The sequence below is a fragment of the Phycodurus eques genome, chromosome 16 (assembly GCF_024500275.1).
Source record: "Phycodurus eques isolate BA_2022a chromosome 16, UOR_Pequ_1.1, whole genome shotgun sequence".
NCBI lineage: Eukaryota > Metazoa > Chordata > Actinopteri > Syngnathiformes > Syngnathidae > Phycodurus > Phycodurus eques.
Genome location: NC_084540.1, coordinates 14,142,546 through 14,160,048, shown reverse-complemented (window position 1 = coordinate 14,160,048; position 17,503 = coordinate 14,142,546). Strand labels below are relative to the sequence as shown.

General features: G+C 40.9%; 1 protein-coding gene across 2 annotated transcripts in view; it reads right to left on the bottom strand.

The window, feature by feature from the left end:
- The window catches only part of LOC133415390 (protein phosphatase 1 regulatory subunit 29), a 71,141-nt gene that overhangs the window by 32,792 nt on the left and 20,846 nt on the right, over nt 1–17,503 (bottom strand). Inside the window, exon 1 of one of the 2 annotated variants that reach the window (XM_061701413.1) lies at nt 6,100–6,182. The exons of the other annotated variant lie outside the window; for it this stretch is intronic. The gene's annotated coding sequence lies outside the window, so the exon portion shown is untranslated. Of the gene's footprint in view, nt 1–6,099; nt 6,183–17,503 lie in introns of those variants that run through there. 2 annotated transcript variants of the gene reach the window in all.

Here is a 17,503-nt window from a genome sequence, read left to right as displayed (position 1 = left end):
AGTCTTAAGCAGAGTTGAAAGCTAAAGAATACAATGGTTTTTAAGACAGGTTTGAAAAGTAGACAGCGAGGGGGCCTCTCTAATGTGTAGAGGGAAGTCTTTCCACAGCGTAGGACCAGGAACGAAACTGGCCCTACCACCTCTGAGCTTCAGCCTAAACCTCAGTACTTCAAGAAGCAGCTGATCAGCTGACTTGAGGCATCGGGCAGTGGTATAGGGATGGAGTAGCTCAGCGAGGTAAGGCGGGGAAAAACAATTTAGAGATTTTAAAGTTAATAAAAGAATCTTGGATCATTGTTATGTGTTCCCGCTTACATGTTTCAGTTAGGAGGTGAGCAGGAGCATTTTTAGTCAACAGAACATGTTTCAGGGAAGACTGGCTGACTCCAAAATAAAGTGCATTACAGTAATCCAAATGTAATGAAGGCATGGATTACTGGGTTCTTTCCAGTGGAAGGACAATATCAGTCGGTTGTACTAATGCACCATTGCCAACTGCCAATAGACCCCACAGAAGATGGGAGAATACATTAGATATCATCATGTTTTGTGCTCATATTTTCCAGGTTTGCAGTTTACGTGGAGAGCAAATGTTATTTTATACAATACAATATTGTTCAGTGCAAAAAAAAAAAATTAATTTGAAAAATATTTGTTTTTGGGGGGGGGGGGGGGGCTGGTGGAAGACACCACTGTAATATCTTTGAACCAACCATTGCCTATTTGCTTTCCACGAGTGTGCTCACATTCTAGGCTACCTAGATAATTTAACCCTGACATGATTCTTTAGGTTGAAAATAGCACAGGGCTAGGTCTCAGACGAGGAACAAGTCCTCATTTAGTGGTCCACTTACAATGTGTGTGTGTGTGTGCGTGTGTGTGTGTGTGTGTCTTGTACCTATAAAAATACTGTAAAGCCAAACTTTTTAATAACACCAATTCTTAGAATGGTACCATGAAGAATTCCACAGAGGCAATTAGGTGAGAGGAAATGGAATGAGAGCTCATTATGATCTTGTCCGTGAATGTGCAAAGTCTGAAGCAACTCGCTTGTTTGCCTACTGAAGAACTGTAATCCTTCTGGTGAAGAGATACTTAATAGTCCCAGGAAGTTATTTTAATATTAAACGAGTCACAGTTTATCTTGTGAGAGTGTACGTGCGGTTGGTCACTTAATTGTTGTTTTTCTGTATTTATCTACTATAACAGGGGAACGGAGAAAAGTAAGTAAAGTCTGACTAACTTGTTTCATTAAAGAACAAAAGAGTATCCGCATGTACTGCACTCTGTGCAAACACACTTGGTATTATTCAAAGCAATTTCTACAACCCCAATTCCAATGAAGTTGGGACATTGTGTTAAACAAATAAAAACAGAATACAATGATTTGTTCAACCTATATTTAATTGAATACACTACAAAGACAAGATAATTAATGGCCAAACTGATGAACTTTATTGTTTTTCGCAAATAATCATTAACTTAGAATTTTATGGCTACAACACGTTCCAAAAAAGCTGGGACAGACAGGTGGCAAAAAAGACTGAGAAATTTGAGGAATGCTCATCAAACACCTGTTTGGAACATCCCACAGGTGAACAGGTTAATTGGGAACAGATGAGTGCCATGATTGGGTATAAAAGGAGCTTCACTGAATTGCCACTGTGTTACATCACCTTTTCTTTTTACAACATTCAATAAAGTTTGGGAACTGAGGACACTAATTGTTGAAGCTTTGTATGTGGAATTCCTTCCTATTCTTGCTTGATGTACAGCTTCAGCTGTTCAACAGTCCGGGGTCTCCATTGTCGTATTTTACGCTTCATAATGCGCCACACATTTTCAATGGGAGACAGGTCTGGACTGCAGGCAGGCCAGTCTAGTACCTGCACTCTTTTTCCACGAAGCCATGCTGTTGTAACACGTGCGGAATGTGGTTTGGTATTGTCTTGTTGAAATAAGCAGGGGCGTCCATGAAAAAGACGTTGGTTGGATGGCAGCATATGTTTCTCCAAAACCTGTATATACCGTTCAGCATTAATGGTGCCTTCACAGATGTGTAAGTTACCCATGCCATTGGCACTAACACAGCCCCATACCATCATAGAGGCTGGCTTTTGAACTTTGCGTCCATAACAGTTTTTCCTCTTTGGCTCGGAGGACACGACGTCCACAATTTCCAAAAACAATTTGAAATGTGGACTCGTCAGACCACAGAACACTTTTCCACATTGCATCAGTCCATCTCAGATGAGCTCGGGCCCAGAGAAGCCGGCGGCATCTCTGGGTGTTGTTGATAAATGGCTTTTGCCTTGCATAGTAGAGTTTTAAGTTGCACTTACGGATGTAGCGCCGTGCTGTATTTACTGACATTGGTTTTCTGAAGTGTTCCTGAGCCCATGTGGTGATATCCTTTACACATTGATGTCGTTTTTTGATACAGTGCCGCCTGAGGGATCGAAGGTCACGGGCATTCAATGCTGATTTTCGGCCTTGCCGCTTACATGCAGTGATTTCTCCAGATTCTCTGAAACTTTTGATGATATAATGGACCGTAGATGATGAAATCCCTAAATTCCTTGCAATTGTACGTTGAGGAACATTGTCCTTAAACTGTTCGACTATTTTCTCATGCACTTGCTTACAAAGAGGTGAACCTCGCCCCATCTTTGCTTGTGAATAACTGAGCAATTCAGGGAAGCTCCTTTTATACCCAATCATGGCACCCACCTGTTCCCAATTAGCCTGTTCAGCTATGGGATGTTCCAAACAGGTGTTTGATCAGCATTCCTCAACTGTCTCAGTCTTTTCTGCCACCTGTCCCAGCTTTTTTTGGAACGTGTTGCAGCCATAAAATTCTAAGTTAATGATTATTTGCTAAAAACAATCAAGTTTATCAGTTTGAACATTAAATATCTTGTCTTTGTAGTGTATTCAATTAAATATAGGTTGAACATGATTTGCAAATCGTTGTATTCTGTTTTTATTTATGTTTAACACAACGTCCCAACTTCATTGGAATTGGGGTTGTATTGTTGTTATTATTATTTTTAAGTACAATGAATAAAGAGTCACATTTCATATGAAGATAAACTGTATTGGCGAAATACCAGGAAACTACTGCTGCAATTACTTTTACTGTTTGATGTTGTTACCCATTTTTCTTCCAAAGCACAAAAACACACAGACATGCTTCATAAAACTTCACGTGGGAAAAAAAATAAATAAAATAAAGTGAACCTCCAAAGCAAGTGCGCCACATAGATCTACTGAATTGAGTTACAACAAAAGGATATTTCTCTTGCTGTAAAGCAAAATTTAGTGGGGGCAATCATGATCGCTCCAAAGCATACAATAATATTGTACATGAATCTTTCACCGGTCTTTTCATTCCAGAGCTCTTAGCTGCCTCACAAAGCAAAGAAAGCACCAGGAGAATCAACAGGACAAAGTCAAAAAGACTTAGATTGTGTGACGTTTATCCATACAAATTTCACAATTGGAACACAATGTAGCAAATAGCAAGGAAATTAATGAGCCATTGTCAACAAAACACCCTCGGCTGGATCCTTTTGAAAACCCTTTATTCTGTATATACACAATTTTGTAATGGCTTTCACTGGAATAAACACCTTGGGTTCTATTTTCCTGTCTAGTGCAAAACATGTGATGCGCTTGGAATGACTCTGTGAGGAACTTTGGTAATTTTTGGACGGGCGCACCCCAAGCGCATTTAAAAATGGGATGTCTGCGCTGGTGGGGGAGTCACCACAGCTTACTTCCTGTCCAATTGAAGCCGCTTCTTTCATCCCCTTTAAAGGCGGCACGAATAGTCCCAACTCAAGTGTCGCACAGAGTGGTGGTTTGGAAACTGTTTTTATGAGTGGCCGATGCATTATTAGGATTCCCACATAGTTTCAGGCAGGACATGCCCCGCTCCAAAATTACTGGCTCAAGGACACACGGCGCTGAGCTATGATTGGCTGCTGTATCCCGTAGAACACGCACTACTATTTCCAGGCGGGAGAAGAAGTATGTGACTTCCTGCGTGACCGCATTAATATGTTTCCCACCAACCGAGCATTCCAAAGAAAATGTACTCAATATGTCAACACGACTGGAAAATAATTAGGAATTGGAAATACATAAGAATATGTTGTCCACTGTAAAATGCTGTTAAAATGAAAATGTAATGTTAAAATCGCTTGAGAATAGGCAGCTTCCATGTTGTATTAAAAAAAAATGTGCAGTTCTATATAAAATTATGCAGAGGGAATAGTAAGTCCTCAAAAAATCCAATCAATATATTTCACATCTTTACCATCTTACTCCATATAAAATGTTAGATAAATAAAGAGAGAAGCGGCACGGTGAACGACTGGTCAACGCATCTGCCGCACAGTTCTGAGGACCGGAGTTCAAATCCTGGCCCCGCCTGTGTGGAGTTTGCATGTTTTCCCCGCCTGCCTGGGTTTTCTCCGGGCACTCTGGTTTCCTCCCACTTCCCAAAAACATGCATGGTAGGTTAATTGAAGACTCTAAATTGTCCGTAGGTGTGAATGTGAATGGTTGTTTGTTTTTATGTGCCCTGCGATTGGCTGGCGACCAGTTCAGGGGGCTTCGGGCGAAAGGCGGGGTGTGATAGCTGTGATAGGCTCCAGCACGCCCGCGACCCTAGTGAGGATAAGTGGAACGGAAGATGAATGAATGAATTAATGAAATAAAGAGAGAACTTTTAAGGACAAGGTTTAGCATCTCACATCGTGACTGACTATAACAAATGTATTCGCAAGCTTGTCCTGTGGACAAGCAGTCATGCTTAAATGGGCCTTATTTTCAGATTGCATTCCCCCCCAAAAAGCACTAAATACATGAATCCCACGCTTATAAAAGACTGTACTTTGCACAGCATGTGAACTCATAGAAATCACAGGACAGAAACATACTGTGATGATAAATGACACAGCTCTGTTTCCCAGTAGTCTAAATTGACTAAATGAATATATAAATTATCAGTAGTCAGTCAGGTAAAAAGTGCTGATTTTCTTTTTAGAACACAATGATTTCCAGTAGGGTTTCTGTACCCAATATAAAACTGATATGCGCCAATTCAAGAAGAAGAAGAAGAAGAAGAATCACTTTTTATTTTCATGAACATGAAAGCATGCACACGAAATTTGTCCTCTGCATTTTACCCATCACAGTGAACACATACACGTTAGTGGCACACACTGGAGCAGGACTTGGAGCTCACTGTGCACTTCAATAAAATTCTGTGCAAATGTTTGGTTTCCTAAACTTTAGACAAAACAAATAACAAGGCATCTGAAATAGCAGAACAGGGAATCAGAGAGAGAGAGAGAGATCATAGTCGATTTCCATGGATATTGTGGTATTGTTGCCTTGACTGCATCGTCACTGTGTGTGTGTGTGTGCGTGCGTGTGTGTGTGTGAGTGCGTAATACGTCAGTGATGTAAACACTGATTTTCTGGTGTTTGTCAGATAAATATGAAACATGCGTTCTCAATGTATATTTGCACATTGAATACCACACAAGATTTCATTGTTGTAAATGAATAAACTGATTTTCGATGGGTGTATTGAAATAATATATCTAAACCAGTCAACGTGCCAAAAAATAAAAATAAAACATAAAATTATGAAGATTGGACAGCTGGCCACAGTTTTTTGCCAGACGTTACCAGCAGACCCTCATAATACGTTTGGGCCTACCAAATTGGACCGGCATCTTCCTCTACCATCAGAACCAACACACCACCAGGTGGTGATCGGTTGACAGCTCCGTCCCTCTCTTCACTTGAGTGTCCAAGACATGCGGCCGCAAGTCCAATGACACGACCATCAAACTAGGGTGTCCAAGAGCATGTGGACACCCTTATGTCTCCCAATCACTCACTTCCAGGTCCCACTGTCATTGCCAACATGAGTATTGAAATCCCCCAGTAGAAAAAGGGAGTCACCAGTGGCGGCGCTCCCCAGCACAAAGGTCCCTGTCTTCAACTGCCACCCAACTCATTTTGCACTTGACCCCCTTGGCCCCTCCCACAAATGGTGAACCCATGGGAAGAGGGACTTACGGTATCCTTTTGGTCTGTGCCCGGACGGCCCCCCTGGGTGCAGGCCTAGCCACCAGGCACTCGCCGTCAAGCCCCACCTCCAGGCCTGTCTTCAAAGCAGGGTCTTGGTGACCCACGTCCGGGTGAGGGAAAATGTCGTCCTTAATCGATAACGTCATTGATAATTTTTCAACAAAGTACTGTGGTCCCCAATTTGTTGTGTTTCGGTGTTGTTTTACTCAAAGACTTATTTCCAAGGACAACAAATAAAGACAAATGATAAAAAAAAAAAAATGCAGTCACCATTACGCTAAACGTAGTTGCTGAAACTAGTGGAAGCCCAGCACATTTCTCTTTAACAAACCCAGGGTCTTATTTTGTCTGCGAAGATGGAGCTTCACTTCCCACCGCTGGTTCCTCAACGCCTTTCCTGTGGTCCTGCCGGTATGAATATTTTTAGATTAGTGTCAATCAGACTAGCTGAAGCTAGCGAGGCTAACCGCATCCAAAACCAGCACTTTCCCAGCCGTATGAAGACTCGTTGGCTGAACATGTTCCTGCTCCGCAGAGCGTTATAGTCCAGCGACGGAAACAGATGGGCAAGTCGTAATTCCTCTGTAAATTGGCTGACTGGAAGACCAGAAATGTGATTAGCGATTAGTCCACTTCAAGCTTTAAACACTGCGATGCGGTTTCGTAAAGTCAACTCGTCGATGAGTCGTCTAATTGGGTCAACCCCTAGTGTGAGTGTGAGTGTGAGTGTGTGTGTGTGCGTGTGTGTGTGCGTGTGCGAAACAAACTGAAGATCTGAGTCGAACAGAAGCTGGGAGTACAGTGTGTTTACACAGGAGATCCCAGTGGTAGCTTTTGTTATCATGAATAACAGAAAAGTCCTGTGAAGGGCATATACGGGATGTGACAAGCAGTCAGTGGGCACACGTGCACATTTAAACTGACACATATACACACACACATTACAGCAGGTCTCTGATACTATGCTTTCCAAGCAACCCCCACCTCTGTTCTTACTTGGGAATAGTGAGCAACGATCACAGTGTGCATGAAATATGCATCATAGATTTCCAATACACACTCTCCGTATACAATATTCAGGACAAACGAAGCCAGTCAAAGAACCCCCCCAAAGCCTGCTGAGGATCTGCAAAATTCCTATGGGAAGAAAGTGTATGTAAGAATATATTTTCTTATGCTTTCTGAAGTGCTGTTGTTTTCCACTGGCTTCTGGATTGGGTTTTTGAACCATACTGATCTGATTATAACACTGGGTCAGCTTATGTAACATGTCGGATTGGTTGCATATGGGGCATGTCTCGCTCGCTCTTTCTCATTCACTTGGTTTGCATGCGTAACAAATTGTCACCAAACTATGGTTTAATTCCCATCAGCTACAGAACATAACTCTTTGGACTGTCTCACAATTTTGGTTATTTTGTATCTCTACATCAGATGTAATTCATAGTTATACTCTAGAATTATTGCATTAGCCTATCGTGGAAATACAGTTCATTTTCTGCTTAGTCCAGAAGCTCAAGCATAACAACAGATGGAGAGTTGCCTGCTATGTGCGTATGAATGCAGTGGAACCTCCAATTTTGAACACTCGGGTTTCAAATTGACCGAAAGAATAATGGGAAAATATACAGAGTCGAACAAAAACTCAGACGTCAAATTGTCATCATGCATGACATCAAAATGTGGATTACCTGCACGTGTTTTGCTTTTATTAAAACATTTTCAACACTTATTCCAAAAGAAGGGCTAGCCTTCGCAAAGGATGTTAAAGGAAGGGTTTCCAAGTTTCTGAAATACTCATCAAAACAATAACAGTCAAAAAGAAATTGCACAGAAAAAGGATTAGCATATTCCATATTCATTATCACACATAGTTAACTCTCTCCTTTAGATTAATTCTTATGGAGACAAGATTTGGACCTCATAATTGGTTTTTGTGGATTTGAGGAGAAAGCTGCAACCTTAAATCTTTCTGACTGTTCTAATATTGCTCAAAATGTTCCTTAACCCTATTTAGATAATTGTTCATTATTTTGAAATATGATTCTCATTTTGTTTTTTATGCTTGGTCCCCTCTAGTAAAGCATTCTATCTTGGTGCCCTGTGACTTTACATTGTCGTCCTGCTAGTGTATTTTGTCCAATCCGATTACGCCTTTGCTTTGTATCTACCCAGCTTGGACTCATCTCTCATCATGAGTGTTTTTCACTTGCCAGTTGTTCAGCCTTGTTGTGTCCTTGATCTTCTTGTCTTTTTAGCTGAAGTATCACTCATTCTGCTTTAGTTGTTGCCTGCCTTCTTTTTCAGACAGCTAAGCCTCGCATTTTATCTCTTTTAGTCTGGTAACAAAGTTTAAAAGAGGTTTAGTTCCTCGTCTTAGATGGCTTTGTCATCAACAACACCAAACTAAAGCATGGCTTTATATATAATTGAAGGTTGTCTTGAGCTTTTCCATTTTATATAGTAAACATTTTATCCATTTGCACACCATGAGACCCTTACTATGAGAACAATAGATTATGATTCATAAAGGTGTACCGAGTATAAAATATGTCTCTAGAAGTGGTTGAGATTGTGGTTATGATAATAAATGTCCCTTTTCGCTTTCGTCATTGCTGTCAAATACAGATATGACCATTAAATTGAGTTTATAGTTATTACATTAAATCAGATTTTACTTTGACATAGAAAATTTATTATAATTTACACTTTTTAATACTCCTTTGGCAAAGAGCACTTGTGTAGAAAACATGAAAACAAACTAAAACAACCTTCTTGCAAAGAGATGAACTGATACAACCTTTCAGATTGTCTACTCAAGTCCCAATAGATGATCTCATAATAGCCAAAAAAAAAAAAAAAGTATTGGTTGTGACTTGGTTTAAAAGGCAGGGGTTAGGAGGCACGGCTCATAATTAAAAGGGAATTTACAAGATTGATGGCTTAATGTGGCTGATTAAGCAGTTGCACTATCCACATCTTTTTGCATTTTCTCGCTTTCTCAACCCCTTGCTGAAAGTGGGTATTTACAGTCTATCAGCTACGTTAAAAAGGCCTCTTACTCTTCTCGAATGTGACGCGGCCAAGTGTGCATCAGGAAATTGATGACATAAAGGGTGTGCGGGAGTACAGTAAGAGTCACAAAATTTAGTTATTTTGAAGACAGTAAACATACACACAGCTTCATGATGATCACATTATTAGTCGTGACTAAGACACTCAGTGTTCCCTAATTATCACAAATTCATGCATGTGTGAGCCTCAGATTAGAAGAAATGTTTCCATCTTTGACGGACAGACTAAGTCTGTTTTTTGCTGACAAAGAGGTTAATTTGTTTTCTGTGCCCTGCCAAGATAACTTTAAGCAAGGCACCTACTGTACGTACTCAGAAGCCACCTCAGTGTAACAATTCCCTCACTTTCACATCTTTTGGTAACATAGCAAGTCCATAGGAAGCGACTGGTTCTTCTTAACTTGTTAGGGGTATTCAGCACATACAAAATGTGTCAGAAACGTTCCAGGACATTCCCAAATGACTCCAAAGACTCAAACCATTACCTGACCCTGAGAGGATGGAAAAATAAACACCCCAGGTCACTACATTAAGAAATACAGTATCTCTCTGGCCCATGTGCATGAAAAAATTATCAAAAAGAGTGAATTGAACTTTGTGAGAAAATAACTCTCTTAATGGTAGACCCCAAGGAGATAAGAGCAGATCTCTGAGCTGTCATGGAGCAAACTGGATGAGGGAAGTCCCTAACAGAAGCACCTGACTCTTGACTACAGTACCTTCCAGACTCCATCCATCCATCCATTTTCTGAGCAGCTTATTCTCACAAGGGTCGCGGGAGTGCTGGAGCCCATCCCAGCTATCATTGGGCAGGAGGCGGGGTACACTCTGAACTGGTTGTCAGCCAATCGCAGGGCACACATAAACAAACAACCATTCGCACTCACATTCACATCTAGGGGCAATTTAGAGACTTCAATTAACCCACCATGCAAGTTTTTGGGATGTGGGAAGAAACCGGAGTGCCCGGAGAAAACCCAAGCATGCACGGGGAGAACATGCAAACTCCACACAGGTAGGGCCGGGGATTGAACCCAAGTCCTCAGAACTGTGAGGCAGACGCTCTAACCAGACTCCTCTGTGAAAATAATTACAACTGCTGGAGTTTAGCTTTAGCTTTAGTTTAGTTGGATACTCTTTAAGGCCTCTTTATAGTCCTGCGTTTGCGCGGCCGACATCGCCCGCATTGCATCACGTGACCGACGCATTGTGCCTATGCAACACTTGACGCTCACACGGCAAAAATTGTTGCTGCGCGTAGAATGCCACAGAGATCATCTCTCGTGATTGGTCCGTTGTAGTCACATGCTGTGATGACGTACTCAGCGTGCCCCTTGGTTCCACATACCACGTACGCCGCCTCCTTCTTGATAGGTTTTGCAGCCTAATTAAACGTATCATCTGGTCATCTAGGTCCATTTGTTCTAGCAGACACTGTTCCACGGTCGCCATTGTTGTTACTTTGTTCCTTGTTACGGAAAGGAAAGTAAAAACAGCTATCGGAATGGCCAACAAATGCAGCGGAAGCTCCACCATGTGGCGTCCTAGCCAACACCAGCCGTAGCGACACCCCCGACTTGGAGGAGTACTGCAGTACATTTTCAAAACTGCGTGTGTGGGTTGTGCTCGTGTATAAAGGCAAAGTGCGCGCGGGATGGTCGCAGTGAGTATAAAGAAGCCTATAGTCTACTGCTTCTTTGAATTAACTCTCCCTACAATATGTCACACTGCTGCCTCTGTCAGGCTAAGGCATGCACACCAGAGGGGGCAACGCGATAGATGTAGTAGTTTTCCCAGGAGCACAGCCATTAAAATGAGCATAGTTCAAATGCCTACTGCATTTAGACAAGACTGCCAGTATCTTATCAGTGAGTGGCAGGCTGAAATTTGTTTTTAGGTCCATCAATAATTTGCCCCTCTAACTGCCTTTAGCTTTTAATTGTTTCTCTTCTGGTGAAGTGAAAAATGTTAATGTACTAATTAATATGCACAGTGTGATTTCAGTGCCTTATTGCTGCATAAAGCACCGAAACTAATTCATACATGATCCACAGAATAAAAGTTCCAATTGCTATAGGTTTTCTTTATTCATTTATTTATTTTCCTGCCAGACTCGAAGAGATGTAGCATGAAAAAGGTTCCCCTCAAGCCCATTTTGCTTGACTGGACAATTGGAGCAAAGTAATCATTTTCACCAGCCTTCCTCCACTATAAATGTAAAGTGTTCGATTCATTTGTAAGATATGAAGCAGGTTGTCGTTGATTAGCATTAGCATGAAGATGGTTTCCTCATGGACCTCCAAATGACTTTATTAAGCTTGTTTTCTGTCTCTTTTCTCATCCGTTTAATGCTGCTTAATGTGTGTCTGTCTGACTTTGACTGCTCTTAGAAACTGTCCTTGTCCTTTGTCTACTATGTGGTGAACAGATCTCTCTGCCCAGGATTTCCAGTATCTGCTTTCCTAATAGTGAGCATGCTGAGAGTAATGTCATTTTATTTGACTAGTTTAAGGGGCACATAAATTCTCAAACATGATGCTACTCCTTTGAGCTACAATGCTGCATTTGTTATCTTTTTATTTTTATGTTTTTATTTTTTTGGATGAGATTACAGTAGAAACTCTAAGATGGAAAACAATCCCCACTTATTAAGATATTTTTGGTTTTCAAATAATTGTTCCCATAGAAAAAATTTAAATAATCTGTTCCAGGGTAGAACTGTAGCCATCAAAATGCAAAAATAAGTTAACTACTGTCAGTAAGACATCAAAATGTTCACATCTTGGTCACACAAGTGTAAAAAACAAGTTACAGGTGCTCTAAATGGCGGGGGGGGGGGGGGGGGGGAAACAATGCAACACCATTAACTTTGATTCCAAGTGATGAAATAAATTGTGATAATGGAGTCTTACTGCTTTGAATGTGACTCAGTTTACTTCACATAATTTATCTTCTAACATTCTTCACTCTACTGGAGGTTGCTGAATATTTTGGAACAATTGTGACTAATCATACAAAGATAAAGCCAAAGGAGCATATTTGGTGCTGAAGTGAGCTCCAGTGAGGTATGCTGAGGTGTTTTGGGCATCATGCAGAATGTCAGCCCGGGTTTTGGAATAACGGTGATGGGGAAAAAAAAAAAAAAAAGCCAAAGAAAAAGCAAAACACACAACCCTAATTAAAGTTTATAGGTTGCCTTCAGACAAAATGTGTTGTACAAATGGATGGCTTGAAGGTCTGTTATGCTGTTATGCAGAGGCAATTAGCACATAAACTGATAAAAGGCTGACTATCCTTAAATGCAGCAGGCAACATTTTCACCCTCGCTTGACTGATGTCCACACTTAAGCCAGTCCTCCATTTAGCGCTATGAAATGTTTTAAAGCTTCCCGCAGAGCTTCAGTGAGTTTCTGCGATCCTGTGAGGCCGCATCTCACAGTGACTGGTGGTGCATGCGAGGACACATGAGAAATGCCAGCGGAGGCTGCAATGGATGCGCATCACATGGGGTTTTTGCTTGAAACCAAATCTGACATTGGAGAATGGGGATCATCGTGTGCATGCATGATTTCACTTTGGAACATTTCTATGCTCAACAAAGAAGGACAGACAGGTGGAAGAGAGAGTGGAATGACCCGCTGTCTCCATTATGTTCTGTATGAAACATACTCTTACACATTGTCAATACAACCTTGCCAAAATTTAATGATTAGGGGAAAAACATATTCGAAAAAGTATGTAAAATGAGGGTACAACATTTTTAAGAATCAAGCCGTTGGCCACGCCCTGCTCAGCTGTCAACTTTCTATCAAACACCACTATTACAACCCAGAAAAAATGCCTGCCACTTCCTCTTCTAGCATCCATCTTTCTTATGCCTACACATAATTACATGTTTTGACCGAGATAAAACAGTATATCCGCTTAAAGCCTCCGGTGGCTGGAAAATAGCCCATCGGGTCGGGGCACGGCTCTTCCATGCTGCGACAACGAGGCACTCGCGCTACAATGTGAGTAAGTGGGGGTTTCCGTAAACAACGGGGGTTAGGTTAAAAAAATACATGGAAATGGGTCAATTTGCGAATGTTAAATTGCGGAAATACGCAGATGCACTTTATAATGTTTTTGGTAACAAATATATTTCCTTCAGTAAGGGTATAACGTTCTTTTTTCTCTGTAGGTTAATGATCATGTTATAAGCACATACATTTATTAACAACTTTACAACATTAGATGTTTGCTCACTTTTAGGTACTGTATATTTAAGATACTGCTATGCTTAGATTTAAAATGACTTACTGCAATATATTACATCTTTATTAAACATTAAACATTGATAACCAATCTATAAACCCTCCATAAGATACCCTTATTGTAGAAGGTCTAGCAACTACCTGAAAGAAATTACTATGAGTAAATTGAAAATAATTAAAAAAAAAACAGAGAACAGAACACAAGAAAAAAGACAAAACAAAATCAAATACAGGGGTCTCTCAAAATGAAACTTGAAAATGTGCCACCGCCTAGACCAAAATATCAGCTTGCAAACAATGTAGGAACACTGAGATAAACTGTCGCAAATGCTGTTACAAATATTTCATCTGTTCCCAGCAACAGCAATAAACTTGCTTCCCTCTGATCGCCATAACCCTGTTCAGTAACTTTATCTCAAGAATACAGAAGGCAAACGAGGGGGAGTTTGTTCTGCATTAGATTCTTCTCAACACAAGTGGGTGGAATGAAAACAGAGACGAAGTAATTACAACAATTATTTCTTTTACTTTATCATGGACTGACACATCAAGCACTAACACACTGCATCCCGACGAGATATAATAGCAGTGGTAGGTGCAATGCTGTCAGCACAAATGACAGTCGTGTCAGCAAAATAAGCGCAATAAAGCAGTGAAGAAGTTATAATGTACGCCTGTGAGCGAAGACACTAACTAATGCTTTCATCCCTGCCGGCGCCAATCTCTGTCTGCTGAAAGAATGTGACAATGTCCACTTCATACAAATCAGTTCTCTGCCCTAAAACAATGTATCTTGACAACTAACGTGAAAAATCAACACTTACTGGATGTATGAAGAAACCGATTAATAAACTATGAGGCTATTGTGAGTAGATGGCATGTTGGCTATATTAGAACAGAATGGTAACACCTATACATATGCTGGAAGTACACAAATGTCTAAAGTCGCCCTGTAAAGTGACTTGTTTTAACCCAAACCTAAATGTACATTAATCTGAAAACAAAGTACCATATGTCATCACAGAAGGCAACCAATCAGTGGGCTTGTTGCTTTGTTGGAAGATGACGCTCAAGCATGCAGACCTCTGAAATCTGAAACTTGCTCTGAATGAGACCATATTTCCAATAAAGTGACTTCATGACTAAAGGCCAATAAGGTCCAAAACAGAAAGAGTACAAAAGTCATGATTCATTTGTACTTATGTGTCAAAAAATCAGCTAAAACTCAGACTGGACGTTAAAAAGCATAAAGAGTCTACAATAATGCAGGTAAAATCAGAATAATCCACATCTCCGTTTCATTAGTGCTTAAAATGAATATGACTTTGGTTTACATTCTTGGTACAGCCTTGATTAAGATATTGTTTCCCCCATATATTATATATATTTGACCAATACAGAATAAGGCACTTAATTTATTTATTTATTTATTTATTCATTCATGTGCATTTTCTCTGCTAAGAGTTGCACAAATGGTTCTTAAAGTCGTATGGTATTTGGATCACTCCTTGTCAGAGTGTGTTAAATATGAACTAAATACAAACTGCACAAGAAAAAGTGTGGACATTTTCCTACCTGCTTCCCCACTGTTGCCCGCGCTATCGTCAGCCGTCTTTGTGATGACACAATTATGCTCTGCCCACTCATTTAGCTGCTGTGCTGCGTGTCCGTCATGAAGAAATGAGAAAGGGATTTCCAAAAAGTTGGTCAGAGATTGAACAAGTCGGGAAAGCTTCGGTTTGCTTCCTCGTTTTGGACTCACTTGTGGCGAATGATGCTTCTATCACAGATTGGATCTAGAAATTAAAACAGAGTAGGAGGCTCCATCTAAAATATCAAACGGAAGGGCTTTTTTGGTAGGGGGGAAAGGCAGCTCTTCCAAATATACAGTGGGTACGGACTTATATTTTTCACTCTTTGTTACATTGCAGCCATTGGCTAAAATCATTTAAGTTATTTTTTTGTCCTTATTAATGGACACACAGCACCCCATATTGACAGAAAAAAAATTAATTGTTGAATTTTTTGCAGATTTATTAAAAAAGAAAACTGAAATATCACACAGCCATAAGTATTCAGACCCTTTGCTGTGACACTCATATTTAACTCGGGTGCTGTCCATTTCTTCTGATCATACTTGAGATGGTTCTACGCCTTCATTGGAGTCCAGCTGTGTTTGATTATACTGATTGGACTTGATTGGGAAAGCCCCACACCTGTCTATTTAATACCTTACAGTTCACAGTGCATGTCAAATGAGAATCATAAGGTCAAAGGAACTGCCTGAAGAGCTCAGACACAGAACTATGACAAGGCACAGATCTGGCCAAGGTTAAAAAAAAAAATGCTGCACTTAAGGTTCCTAAGAGCACAGTGGCCTCCATAATCCTTAAATGGAAGACGTTTGAGATGACCAGAACCCTTCCTAGACCTGGCCGTCCGGCCAAACTAAGCAATCGGTGGAGAAGAGCATTGGTGAGAGAGGTAAAGATCACTGTGGCTGAGCTCCAGAGATGCAGTCGGGAGATGGGAGAAAGTTCTAGAAAGTCAACCATCACTGCAGCTCTCCACCAATCGGGGCTTTATGGCTGAGTAGCCATAAAGCCAATGGAAGCCTCTTCTCAGTGCAAGACACATGAAAGCCTGCATGGGGTTTGTTAAAAAAAAACACCTGAAGGACTCCAACATGGTGAGAAATAAAATTCTCTGATCTGACGAGACCAAGACAGAACATTTTATCCTTAATTCCAAACAGTATGTGTGGAGAAAACTAGGCACTGCTCATCACCTGTCGAATACAATCCCAGCAGTGAAGCATGGTGGTGGCAGCATCATGCTGTGGGGGTGTTTTTCAGCTGCAGGTACAGGACAAATGGTTGCAATCGAAGGAAAAATTCATGCGGCCAAGTACAGGGAGATCCTGCCCGAAAACCTTCTTCAAGGGCGTGCAAAATCCTCTCAGACCCTCCGCACCCCGGTCACCAGCTCTTCCAGCTCCTTCCCTCAGGTAGGTGCTACCGATCACCGCAAACTAGAACTAGTAGACATTCCAACAGCTTCTTCGCTCTTGCGATCAACTTCTTAAACACCTAACCTATAATTCCATTACAACAAGCTGACAATTTTTTGACTTGAGTTCGTTGTCACATTTCTGTGGGGCCAATTATGTATTACTCGTGCACTCACTGTAGTTGTCTCGCCATGCTGCACTATTTGCATATACTGGTCACTCATGCCAGATTAGCATCTGCTCCATTTGCACACTGATTGAGGAGTATCTGTAACATTTGCACAACCAACATTGTCTCAGATGATCGCACTACTCGTCACTTTAAACCGCATACACTCCTTGAAGTCTCTTGCACAATTGTTGTTTGTCAATGTCTTTATGTCTCCAAAGTGTTCTGTAAATTGACTGTCTGTTGTACTTGAGCGGCTCCAACGACCGGAGACAAATTCCTTGTGTGTTTTGGACATACTTGGCGAATAAAGATGATTCTGATTCTGATTCCAGAGCTCAGGACCTCAGACCGGGCTGAAGGTTCACCTTCCAACAAGACAATGAGCCGAACCACACAGCTAAAATAATGAAGGAGTGGCTTCAGAACAACTCCGTGACTGTTCTTGAATGGCCCAGCCAGAGCCCTGACTTAAACCCAATTGAGCATCTCTAGAGAGACCTGAAAATAGCTGTCCACCAACGTTCACCATCGAATCTGACAAAACTGGAGAGGATCTGCAAGGAGAAATGGTAGAGGATCCCCAAAACCAGGTGTGAAAAACTTGTTGCATCATTCCCAAAAAGACGCATGGCTGTATTAGCTCAAAATGGTGCGTCTACTAAATACTGAGTAAAGAGTCTGAATACTTAGGGCTGTGTGATATTGCAGTTTTTCTTTTTTTTTTTTTTAAATCTGCAAAAATTTCAACAATTCAGTTTTTTTTTCCCTGTCAATGTGGGGTGCTGTGTGTACATTAATGAGGAAAAAATTAATTTAAAGGATTTTAGCAAATGGCTGCAATGTAACAAACAGTGAAAAGTTTTATGCTAAAATTCATTTAAAG